The sequence below is a fragment of the Ips typographus genome, linkage group LG3, assembly GCF_016097725.1.
Source record: "Ips typographus isolate SLU linkage group LG3, UJ_Ityp_2.0, whole genome shotgun sequence".
In the NCBI taxonomy this organism is placed as follows: Eukaryota; Metazoa; Arthropoda; class Insecta; order Coleoptera; family Curculionidae; genus Ips; species Ips typographus.
The window spans coordinates 13,015,931-13,029,184 of NC_138424.1; the positions used below are offsets into that span (position 1 = coordinate 13,015,931).

General features: G+C 36.3%; 1 long non-coding RNA gene across 1 annotated transcript in view; it reads right to left on the reverse strand.

Annotated features, from left to right (window-relative positions):
• LOC145727279 (uncharacterized) overlaps nucleotides 1-13,046 on the reverse strand; it is a 205,551-nt gene extending 192,505 nt beyond the window's left edge. The window contains exon 1 of the long non-coding RNA XR_014177850.1: nucleotides 12,738-13,046. This is a non-coding gene — a long non-coding RNA (uncharacterized LOC145727279). The remainder of the gene's footprint in view (nucleotides 1-12,737) is intronic.
• Nucleotides 13,047-13,254: the final 208 nt, after the last annotated feature.

A 13,254-nucleotide genomic window follows, 5' to 3' on the forward strand; every position in this document is an offset into this window, starting at 1 on the left:
CTAAAACCGGGCGTAACGTAACATTTGACAACTGGTTTACCAGCTACAGCCTAATGAATAAACTTCTTACTGACCATCGTCTAACGGTCTAACCGCTGTGGGAACTGTGAGAAAAAATAAGAGGGATTTGCCTCCGCAATTTATTTTGACAAAAAAACAGAAGTGCCATATAGTATGTTTGGATTTCAAAAAGATTTATTCGTAGTGTCTTATGTTGGAAAAGAAAAGCTGTGTATCTGTTTCGACTCTTCATCATGACGATTCTATTGACAAAAACAGTGGACAGCAAGAAAAACCGGAAATAATAACCTTCTACAATGTCACCAAAGGAGGTGTTGATGCTGTAGATCAGCTTTCTGCTACCTATGATGTGTCCAGAAATAGTCGTAGATGCCCTCTCACCATTTTTTTTACCATTTTGAATACTGCGAGCATAAATTCGGACGTAGTCTTTCGAAACAACACAAATAACTATAAAATTCCAAGACGTGAATTCATCAAGGCAAGTTACTCTTAGAACGTCACCATCATTACGAAAATCGGTAGTTATCAGACCACGACCAGATACTACTGAAAGACCAGCACCTAAAAAGCGGCGATGCTACGTGAGCAGGTGTAAAACTGACCGCAAGTCGCAATACTTTTGTCAAAAATGTGAAAAACCGATATGTGTCCCGCACTCAGCTATGTTTTGCAAAAATTGTATTAGTAACGGCTTGACTTCTGAATCTGGCTAAAATAAGTAGTTAGTTAGTAGCACTTAGTTACGTATAATAATACTTTTTCTGTTGGATACTTTTTTACTTAGTCACATTATGATTTTTCAAGCATTTTGTTGTTCTTCTTTTGTTTGTATAGAGTATGATATTTTTGTTCTATATTTTTAAATAAATGCAGTTTGCAATAAAAACTTGTTTTATAATGTATTTTTCAAAGTTAGACAAAAATTATGCGTTAAAATATTGTTGATACCAATTTTATTTTGTGGGGTTCATTAGACCCCACCAGACCAAACTCGAAAAAAATGGCAACAGACTAACGGAGGGTTAATCTCCTATGTTCATGGTGCTCTTGGACACCTGGTATGTCGTACAGAAACCAATAAAAATAATCAAATAATTTGACAATTTGTTTTTGTCGTCTTTTAAAATTACAATTAGTTTGATGGATCACTGTCAAACAATAATAAAAGAATGTGACATTCTATCATACCCAACTTGTTCTTTGAAAACATTGTTTGACATTTGAATGATATTTAGCCAAATATATAAAACTCCAAGTATTTCTATTATGCCACTGATTTTAAGAAACCTACCAGTGTGTGTCGCTCGTGACTTAAGGTAAATGGAATTAGAAACAAAAAGAAATATAACTAAGTTCAAACACAACATTTCCTCCCTCTGGGGGTGACCCCAGAGTTCGGTGGTTTAGCCGAGCTACGGTGCATCTTTTATACTCGTCAGCGACCTCATTACGCTAACCTTGCTGACTATGGTGGTTACTGGGTGTGCACCGTAACTACTAACACGGGTGTGACATCTCCCCCTTCCAACAAGTGTTCGCCCGAACACTAAAAGTCTATGTTTACTAGAGCAAATTACTTATTCTCTATTCTTACTTTATAAGGCCGGTGGGGATGTACTTTATTCAAACCAACTTCTTAAAACTAACACATGTTACTTATTTTCTAGAAAAGGGGTGGAAAAACTTTATTGAACAAATATCTTAACTACTTCTCGATTTTTAGACGTTGCCATGTTTGCATACTCAAAAAATAATTATTCCTTTCATTAGGTCACCTTTCAACCTTGTTGTTGCGTCCATCTTCTTGCCTTCTCATTTAAGCGTAAATTGTCCCCTGCATCGGGCACCATCTTCTAGTACCTTCTCTCGGCACTACATTGTCTAAGCGGAAATCCATTGCTTAGCTTCGACATCTTTGGTCCATTGCGTGCTCTCTTTTTAGCATACGTTGCTTTGGACTACTATACATCGTCATTTCTAAGCCCATCTGGAGAACCTTCTTCAGCCCGTCATTTAAGGGACTCTGGGTGCAGGTGGGTGTAAAACCGACGGTGCAGAACCCATCCGAAGATGCTGGTTTCTCCTAGGCTTGCTCCTCTTCGTCTCGCTTCTTTAATCAGGTCAATTTGTCGATAGACGCAACGAGGTAATTAGGTGGCCCCTAAAGTAAACAATTAATTAGGAAACAAGCCCGACTCCAATAACATAAACAGATATAACATGTATTAGCATCTGACCTTATTATAAACAAAACACCTGACACTTGCGCGATTTTGCTACCTCAGCAAAGTACCTAGGTCGGGAATGGCGTCACTGGCCTAGAAATCGAGATATTGTAATTGCATTAACTATACATACACTTATTTTATGAAACCTAGTTATCAAAAATTTAGTTTTATCTTACCCAATACAATACAAACTAAAATGTGCTCCTATACACTAAAATGTCTAGGGCAACCTACAGGCCGCTCTTGACATTGCCCTACTCAGTTCAAGCAACTGCGGACCTGCAGGCTGGTCCTTCAAAACTCGTCATGATTCTTCTGGGGTGTGCTTGAACTTGTGGGCGTGGGCATTGTTGTGTCGTCTTCCTAGTCTCTCTTTCTTTCTCTCTCTTTGTCTCTCTTCTTTCTTCTGGTCTTTGCCTCTCTTGTTTCTTCTCTATTATTCCTTCATCTTTTTCCTGTGACTTAATTGGCTTCAATTTGCGAGGGTGTGTCTATCAATATGAAGATTAATAGACGGGGATTGAACGGGGCGCATCCACCATATCACGTTTAGGGGGTAGCGTAGGAAGAGAAACAAGATCGTAGCTCAAGTATGTCTTCTTTATTTGGCACTGTATAACTCTTAGCATCGAACACCGTCCAAGAGGGGGTGTGTGGGTGTGGGTGTAAGTGCGTAAGGCCTTCTGAAGTGCCGCCAAGCGGAACCCGCTCGATACGAGCAGGGTGCCCCTAAGTCCGACACGCCCGAAGGATTTACTTAAGGCACTGCAACAGGGTAACGAGCCGTCCGGGCACTAGAAAGTTCGGACTGTCGCTCGTGACCTCCCTCTGGGGATGACCCCAGAGTTCGGTGGTTTAGCCGATATCTTTTATACTCGTCAGCGACCTCATTACGCTAACCTTGCTGACTATGGTGGTTACTGGGTGTGCACCGTAACTACTAACACGGGTGTGACAATATATTGACGGAATGAGCACCTCCCACGAAATGACGGCAATCTTTCGTCGATAGTCAAATAATCTCCTGGAGAATAAACGTCTTTTGAGTGAGAGACAAACTGATCAAAAATTGATCTAATAGGCGCCAATTTGTCCAATTTCTTGCGTTCGGCTCGAGTTTCGCTGTCATCGAATCGGAGGCAGGCCAATATAAACCTAAACCTGTAGAGAGCCATAGTCTTCCAAAAAATCATTACTCCTGTGTCGTCTGTCGACCAAAGATCGTCCAGATTTTGGGTTCCTGGTGGTCGGTATCCTTTACTTTGTATTTATGTTTTTCGGCATAAAAAAGCTTTTTCTCGAATTTTTTTATTGGTCTGCAAGGCTCTCATCATATCGTCAGTAATAAACAACTTCCAACAATCTAGAAGTGATTTAGCGTCTATGAAAGGTTTTCGAACACCCGGCCGTTGAGTAATTATGTTTTCAGAACGTGTCTTGGCTGTTTTACAAATTGGAATTTTAAACCATTTTGTTGATTGGTTCTTTCCTAAGTAAATGGATAATAAGTATATTCTTCTGCTTCGGTCCGACCATGCTCTACGCCCGAATTACTGTGTTCGACAAATCGTTCTTCTAGTTTTTCTTCTTCTAATTGTTCTATTTCAGAATTTTCATCTTCGTCCATTTCGGAAGTAGAGCTAATAGTCGCCGATTCCACTTCTTCATAAAGAGCTAACAGTCTTGCTTGTTCCCTTTCAAAATTGCCCATGATCATCCAAAAATGTCGCAGTTATTACACTGCACACCTTGGAAATGTAAAAGTAAAATTGCAGCAATATATAAAAGCAGGAAAAAAGTTTTAACTGCAAACTTAAAATATTCAAAAAGTTAGCGATATAATAACGTATTGTACTTATCAAATTTGCGAAAATGTACTTACATATTAGTAGAAAAGCAAGTATCGACTTTAGTCTGCTGGAGTCTCAACTGACAATATCGCTGAATAACACCGATATGGACCGTAAGGCGGTACACAACACACTGGATCAGTGAAGTCGTGTCACGACACAGGAATACTTCTATCCCCTTCCTAGGCCCTGTTTCCCTACAATTAAGAAACATATTTAAGCCTCTCAACATCACTATTTGTTTCAAAGTCCTACACACTTCACGCCAATTCCTTTGCAACTCCAAAGACACAACACCCACACTTCACAGATCTGGAGTTTATGAACTCTCCTGCTGCACCCCCAACTGCAATGCACTCTATATCGGCCAAACGGGTAGGAGGTTCGCCACTCGTGTCTAGGGTTCGCCAATTTCTTGATTATGTCAAGATCTTGTCTTGAAATCAAAACAAGATCAAGACGAGAAATGGATTTGTATATTCAAGACAAGACAAGAAATGTTATGTCAATATCAAGATTTTTTGACAAGACATCAAGAAATCTTGAAAAAAAAAACGCAGAAGATCTTTATGTAAGTAAATAAGTGTGTCTTTAAAAAAAGTGAAAAGTACTGCCAGAAAGGCAGTATTCTTCATTATTATAAAATGCTGAATATACTTCACTTATATTATTATAAATACTGAAGTTTCATTATAAAAACTTAACAGATAAACACAAATAAAGATCATACATCAGAAAATTCAAGTATTATTTGGTAACAAAAAATATCAAGTACGTTTTAAATAATATTTTAACACTTAACAAGTATTGGTGGAGCTCTTTATATCCGAATTCAGAAGCCAGGAAAAAAGGCACATAAGACTTCTTACGGAATCCAGTGCTAGCCGATTTCTTGATTTGGTCACAGTTAAAGCTGCTCTTGAAAATAACCTTTCAGCAGGTACCGATGTTGCTGGAGTTGCGAGAAAGTCTTTGGCCATTTTTGACAATGTGGGGTAAATATTTTCGTGTCTTCTCCACCAATCTAGTATGTCTTCGGAGTTATTTGCTCTCGGTTCACTAAGATACCTCTGAATTTCATTTCTCCAAAATTCTGAGTGAACAATGTTTTCTTCTTTCTTGAATAGGCAAGTAATGTCCAAGTCAAATTCCATGTCAACACTGTCATCTACCTCATCATTTTTGGAATGTTCCATAGGTTTATATGAGAGTTCACATTTATTAAAATAGTTTTTTTTTAAAACTTCTTCAAATACTTGAACAGCCTGTGATTGCAGAAGTTTTCCCCATGAAGTGGAGGAAAAAGTGTCAACTTTATGCCGGGGATCTAGAATGAGGACTACACAGTAAATCCAGTTTGTTTTGTTATAGTGCTTCACAATTTTATCTCTCGCAGCCTGTATACAGTATAGCATCTGCTCGTCGGTAGTAGTCCTTTCAATTTCATGGTCCAATTCGTGCGCCCATAGTTCCAGTTTGTCCAAAAGCATGTTGACTCCAATTACAACCATGGGAAGTGTGCAGTATTTTTCTCCTTCAAAGACGGAAGAAAGCGTTTTAAAACTTCTCAAATACTGACAAATATTGCTTATTAGAATCCATTCTTTCTCTGTTATCTTTAAATCCTTCAAGTTGCTGATATTATCGCAAAGTATATTTAATGCTTCTTTCACACTCAAACTCCATACCAGCATTTCAAAAGTTGAATTCCATCTTGTGGGCATATCCAATTTTGGCTTAGTCATCTTAGAGTTTACCGCTTCACAAAAACTTTTAAGTTTAAGCTGAGTTTGTTCAGAAAATGTGATTTTCTTCACAAGACTTCTGATTTTACTTACAGGCGAAGTAAGATCTACACTACTTTGGCTTGTCTCTGAGTCAGACTCAGATTCCAAATCACTTTCTGCAGGTTCTTTTTCGAATCTTCTTTTATTTGGTTCAATAATTTTCATAAAATCCTGTACCGTAAGTTGAGAATATGCGCAAAACATACAAAGTGTTTGTTTTTGTGATCAAGACCTGGTATCAAGTTCTCCAAGTAGCGCATCATGGTGAAGTTAGAAGCCGTATTGTCAGTTGTCACACCTTGAATGAAATCCAGTATTTCGTACGATTTTAGAACCTCGAAGAAAAGGTTGGCAACTGATTCACCTGTATGTTTTCCGTCTGCAGGTATAAAGTCCAAAACAATTGATTGAAGTCTCCATTTCTTGTCCACGAAGTGAGCTGTAATCCCGTAGTATCCCTTCATACCGAATGACGACCACCCATCAATAGTAAATGAAATTTTTGATTCAGATGCTTTGAGAAACTTTGAAACAGAGATCTTCATTGTGTCATATTTTTGTAAAATTTTTCTTTTTAAAGTATTACCACAAGGTAAAACTACATCTGGATTTAAATATGTAAACAGCTGCTTTGTCACATCATCTTCAAAGAAACTGAAAGGCAGATACTTCTTCGTAACAAATTCGATGAGAAGGTCATCAACAGTGTCCTTGTTTAGAGACTGAGTTCTTGCTCTTGCCTGGAATTGAAAATCGAGTAATAAATACCGGTGACAATGGAATAAGTACTTCTATTCCGTGGTATTTTTTTATAGAATGGGTTCATATTATGATTGGGAAATAATTTATTATTCAAATGTCAAAATTCGACCCACTCCCCACTTCAAACCTGAGTTGGAACATAACTTTACCCTGCATCTTTTCTCTTTGTTTATGGATTTCAATTATTTTTAAATATGATATTGGTCAATAATTTCTAGATTTTTTTTTAACTTGACTCAACGGGGACACGTTAGAATGTAAAATTATGTAAAATTTATGCACACTTCAGAGAATCTTTTCGGTTTAAGTAAAAACTAATGATATTTAAAAATCAACAATTCAACTTACAGTTTGTCTACGTTGACTTTCGTTTACCCAAGCCAAAATACCACTTCCACTTCCATCAGACCTCGCTGAGTTCCAACTGGTACAGGGTGCTTGGCTATTTTGTGATAGGCACCTGATTTCCGTAGAGGACGAGGACCTTCTTTGTCGAATAACATCTTATGTTTTGCTTTCAAGTGTCTTTTTAATCCAGAAGTTTTTAATAAAGTCATTTTTCATTTTTAGGTAAACACTTTTTCCAAATTTTTCAAAACATGGTATACATTTGGCTATCTTATCATTGTTTTTTTTTTGCTTCTGTTTCCCACTTCCACATGAAAAAAATCTTTAACTTGTTTTTTGCCACTCTCTAACATTTGAGAATGAGGCTGCTTTTTCTTTTTGGTACCACTAGATCCGTCATCGTTCTCATGTGTATCACTTGAGTCATTTTCACTTTCACTGTCCATTTTATTGTAATAGCTTTTCTGTCCTTTGCCTGGTAGGTATTCGGAGCCCGAATCGGAACCGAAAGGCTCAGACTTGCTAGAGTCACTCATCTCACAAAAATAATAACAATAGAAGATACTTTAGTATCTACGAACACGAACTTCACTGCCTTCCTCCCTTCTACTTATCATCAAGCAAATGAAATTAACGCCGGTGAATCACATTTCGCCTATCGTTGCTATGACAACCAGACTTCATGGGCGACGGGGAATCCCCGCTTAATTAAGAAATTTCAAGATCTTGAAATTACTTGAATCAAGACAAGAAAGAGGTTCTCAAGAAATCGTCAAGACAAGATTTTTCAATTTCTTGAATTTGTTTTTCAAGACAAGACAAGAAATCATCAGTCAAGACAAGATTTCTTGTCTTGTCGAACCCTACTCGTGTCCACGAACATATTAGGGAGGCAGATAAATTTTCCAACAACCCCAACCTTAATGCAAACTCCATCAAGTCTCATTTTGCTAGACATCTCTATTGCAATCAACATACATTTAATATTGAACAAGGTTTCAGGGCTTTACATTTTTGCGAAAAGAATAATCTCTTGAACCTCTTGGAGGTCCTCGAGATTAACAAGGCCTCTCAGAATGGTGGGCATGCCTGCCTCAATGACCAGCTGAACCACACCTCGGCTCCATTCTTCAGATCTTTGAGCTTCTAATAGCCCCTTTCTTAAACCCAGTTTTTCTTCTTTCACTCAAGAAATCTTTTGGACATTGTGTTGACACTCGAGCATCTTGTTGACCTGCTCTGGACATCTGTTCACCTGCTTCCTCTCCCAGGTCTGCATGCATTATTTAGTGTTAAATTTTTTCCCCGATTTTGCCTTTTTTACAGTTTTTACAATGTGTTTAACCAGCTTATAACTTTAACCTCACTTGTTTGTTTATATCTCTTGGTCCCCTCCTTGATCTACGGTAGTTTACACTGTTGACGCTTTTGACATTAAGAACTGTCGTTTTTTCATCTGTCACAAATGCGGGCGGTGTTGCCGGGCGCTTTCGCTATGCCGCCTACGTTATTCATTGCAACTATTTTCTGCGCCATCCCCCCGCCATCAAAATAACGGCTTCGCTTTGCGGATGTTGATACGAAAAATGTTTTGTAAATTCTAGAATTTTCATCGCCCATTTTGTTCTGTTAGCTTCTTGCAACTGGGCATTGGTTGAGTCGATTAACATGATAGAAATTTTAATTTTAAATTCTAAGGGTCGCCCTGACCTACTTAACACACAATGTTAATTAGTTAGTGTTAACTTTAGTTTTAGTGTTTTCTCCATAATAAGGTAAAACATTTTGGTATTTTGCGCTATTTATATAACATTTTAGTCTTAATTACAGATTTTTTAAACTTTTTTAAGTACGACAGTAATGTTTGGCCTTACGGCATATTAATTTTAAACTTGGGTCTTGCTGTCTCCTTTTTAAAGAAAGATAGCCGGCGTTTCACCTTGTCATATGGGGTATGTTTGATCCAACCATTTAGGGGTAATACATCATGTAGACTTTCTAACTTTTAGCTCCTGAAGATGGGTACTTATGTGCCCGAAACATATGTCGAGCCACCCCTCTAACATTTTGGGGATTTGAATAATTTTTTTGTGGAGAAGGCTGTGTGTTTTTTCCCATCACTTTTAGGTCATTGTTGTTGATACAGTTGCTCGACAACCGTTTATATAGTGTAGGTAAAAAGTTGACATTTTTGCATTCTGCTGTCATTCTGTAAAAAAAATTCTTTTTGCAGAATGACAGCTTAATTTTATAGTTCGGTACTAGGTAAGCTTCCTTTTATATACTTTTATTTTTGTATAATTTTTTAACTTAGCATGTTCTTCCAGCCCCTGATGATGAGCTGCTTCTGCGCTCGAAACATGTTGCCTAACATTGAGATTCCCAACTTTGATCATCAAACCATTTTATGAGATATTTACAGCCTTAATAGACAGAAATGAAAATCTTTCTGATGTGGAAAAGTTATTTTACTTAAGAAACTATCTGAAAGGTGAAGCTCTATCTTTAATTAATAACCTTCCTATTGTAAATTCTTCTTACATTGAGTCTTTTGAAATTTTAAAGAAACGTTATGATAATGACGTTGTCTTAATAAATTCTCACATTAATCACAATTTGTCGAGAGCAATATCCAGCATTTATTAATGAATATTTAACATTCGGACATGCAAAAGTTGTAAATATTACTGATTATGATTTGAACAGTGGAAAAGTATATTTTATGGGTCACCATCCTGTAATAAGGGAAGACCGAAAGACCACTTCATTTAGAGTAGGTTTTGATGGAAGCATGAAAAGTAAGTCAAGAAAGTCAATAAATGATTATTTATATTGTCACAAGTAGATTCTCGTTAATTAATTTAATACTAACTACTACCAATACGTTAATTACTTAGTCAGCAAATAATCGGCCACTGACCGAAACAAGTCGTCGACCACTTGAGTTGCAAAATAAGCATTCGAACCTTTTTAGAACGGAAGCTAGCTAAGGTGTTGCAATCGCCAGTCAGCAATAAGTCATCAATTGTTCGGACAATGATCCAAGTGCTTAGACAAGCAATTAAGAAATTGAACTGACTAAGGGATCGCAATACCTTACAATAAATAGCCGAGAAATTTGGAAAGAGGGGGAGTCAGAAATTATCCGCGAAACAAAACGGTTCGGTCGCGAAAGTGAAGGGAACTCTACCCTGACACTTACCCTCGGTCCAAAATGGTTGGTGCATTTATTATCATGTAAGTACAAACTATGTAATTTATGAATAAGCCAACTTGTATCTGACAATGTGTATAAAAACTAAAGTCTTCAACTTTACTAGTTTCTCTCTATGAATAAACGTTGTTGTTTTTGTTATCCAATCTTTGAGTTTAACTTGACTACGACCCCAGCCTACACGTCCCCGCGTTACGACTAAAAATTAGATCGTGACAACTTGGTGGAGGCGCCGGGTATTTCTAAATGTAGGTCTTCATTACCTACATGCCGGGTATATCATAATTAGTATGTACAACTTTAAAGAAGAAAGTTTGAACTTTGAAAGAATATACAGAGTTAGTAAATTGCATCAAACAAGCTAAGACAGGTAAGACGACATTAATAACAACGTTTGCCAAAAAAAAAAAAAAAAAATGTTTTTTTGTTAAAAGGGCTAGTGACTCAAATAAGATCTTTGAAATAAGAAGAATCGAACTTTAAAAGTTCTAGTTTAAAGTAAAAATTAAAACCAAAAATGCGTTCAATTTTTTGTTTGTTTGTTAAGAAAACTAGCGAATATGAAACAAAAGAAATAATCGAACTCGTATAAACACCTGATGACGTAGCTTAGTTTTGTATAATAAAAGTGACACATAGGGTTTGTTCTTACAAGCGACCTGTTAAAACGAAATAAAGGTTTCTCATTATGTTGCGGTGATGTAAATATGCACAACAATGATTTGTGTTCTTATAGCGACTTCAGCTTATTACGTTGTGTACTTATGAGTGTTAGGTGCACATTACCACTAAAATGGGATGAAAGTACCCCTAGATTGGGATGAATTTACCCCGTGCAACGGGATGATGTATAATTATTTTGATGATGTCGCAGCGTGTTTAAATAATACAGAAATGTCTGTATTGGTAGAAGTACATTTATTTTAAATGGCACATAGCAACTCTGTTTGCTGTATGTGTAAATAAGGGCCGTAAAAGAATTTTATAAGAACAAACCCAATGTTAAAGTTGAAAACAAGAAAAAGAAAGACTCATATAAACATGTTTACAAAAAGCTCGTTTCTTGTCTCTTTTAATCAGATGAAAATTATTACGCGATTGTGAAAAAGGTGTATAAAACAACTACATTTGTCTAAACTTTCATGTTTCGAAGATTCCTAACACTGACAGCAACCGGTTATGCGTTACTTTGGAAGTTTTCTTATTGATTGAAAAATTGATGAATTTATTACTCACTTTAAATCGATTATTTCTTGTATTTTTACGTTTCCTCAAAGCACATTACACTCACATTTCAATGAATGAATAGATTTGATCAACTTTTTAGTATAACTAAATTATTTTTATCTTAAATAAACTGTCAGACTAAGTTCGGCTCGGACGAGGGTACGTCGAGGGGTACGTGTAACACGAGGCTAAACGATCAGCCACCAAGGTAAAATAAGGTAGTAATAGCGTCAACCTTAGTAGCTGCCGCGAGAGCAGACCAAAAAGAGGAAACATCTTCTGAATATCTACATGATGTATTCTTTTATACTACTTGTGCGTGCCTCATTCTTTTCGTAATTATTATAGCACATAAACTCATAAAATACGTAGTAAACTGCAGGAAAAGCAGACGCCGTGGAAATCCAAAACCGCCTATAAAAGAAAAAGAAAGAATTTAAATGACTAAGATGGGCGAAAATAAAAGCTCTACAGAATCAAAAATTTTTTTCTGCTCGAATTAAAAGAAAATAAAGAATTACGCTCACTGTCCCAAGGCGAAACAGTATTAGCCCAAATAGAGTGTACTAAAGTACGCAAGTGATTTTCCTTAGTAAGGGAAAAAGGAAAAAATGATACATGTATCAACAATTAATTCTTTTCTTATGCTACAAGCGGGTGACAATCACTTTGTTATTTAAGTCATCGCGGTATGATCATATAAACTGCTGATGAATAAATATCATCGTTATTTCATTTCTAACTTGCACAATCCAGCATACGAGAATAGTTAATAAAAAGCGCGCGCGATGATTAATAATTATATAACGGTATATATATATATATATATATAAAAAAAGAAGGGGGCAAATGAAAGAAAAGTATATTGGGGCAAAAAATTAACTACGAGCATATGCGGTAATTAAGTACCACAGTCGAAATAAGGAGCGTTAAATTCCACGGGTTTACAAATTCAAAAATTATATGAGTTGCTAAATGTAATAAATAAACAGTTGCAAAACGTAACTCGAAGACTTTATAAAAGTCAAACGGGGCACGTAAGAAAAATATTACAAAGTTTCAATATTAGGACGTTAACTGTTTTCACATGAAATGATATGAGCAAGCAGAGCTTGATCAGCATATTGCAAGTTTTCGAAGAATTACAGTAAGGCTTTACAATGTATCAAAATAAAACCAGTGGTAGGCAAAAGGACAATCTACAATATAGGGTTATATTATATTTAAGAAAAACAAAGGGATTCAAAAAATACAGGAAAAAGTGCATAACTTAAAATTAAGGCTATTACCAATATACCTATATATACAGGGTGGACCATAAGTAATGGGACATAGAGCTACAGCATATTCCTGACATCAAAATAATACGATTTAGCGAAATTGTTCTATACCGAAAATTAATATTAAGAAAGATACAGGGTGTGAAAGTTGAAATTTTATTTTTGTTTTTTTATCATATCTTCACGGTCGTTTGATATAAATTACTGAAAGTTGGTATAAAGGGGTTTTGGCAGGCGTTAAATACGATGCTTTCATTTGTTTTGTAGTAGCTGATAGGGGGCGCTAGCTGCAACCATATCCGTCCCTTCAAGAGGTTCAAACTTTTTTTTACTTGTTGTAAGTCTTAAAAGTTGACTGTTTTCGAGTTATTTAATGTTTTATTATTGCATGCATTGTCGTATGTTAATACGATATGTGCTGTATACCCTTAAGTTACACACATAACAGTTTCTGTATGTAAATTTGACCGTTTAAAAAATGTTTGTAAACTTTAAAATAAAGCTAGTTGTTATGAACGCCCTTTTTGTTTTTGT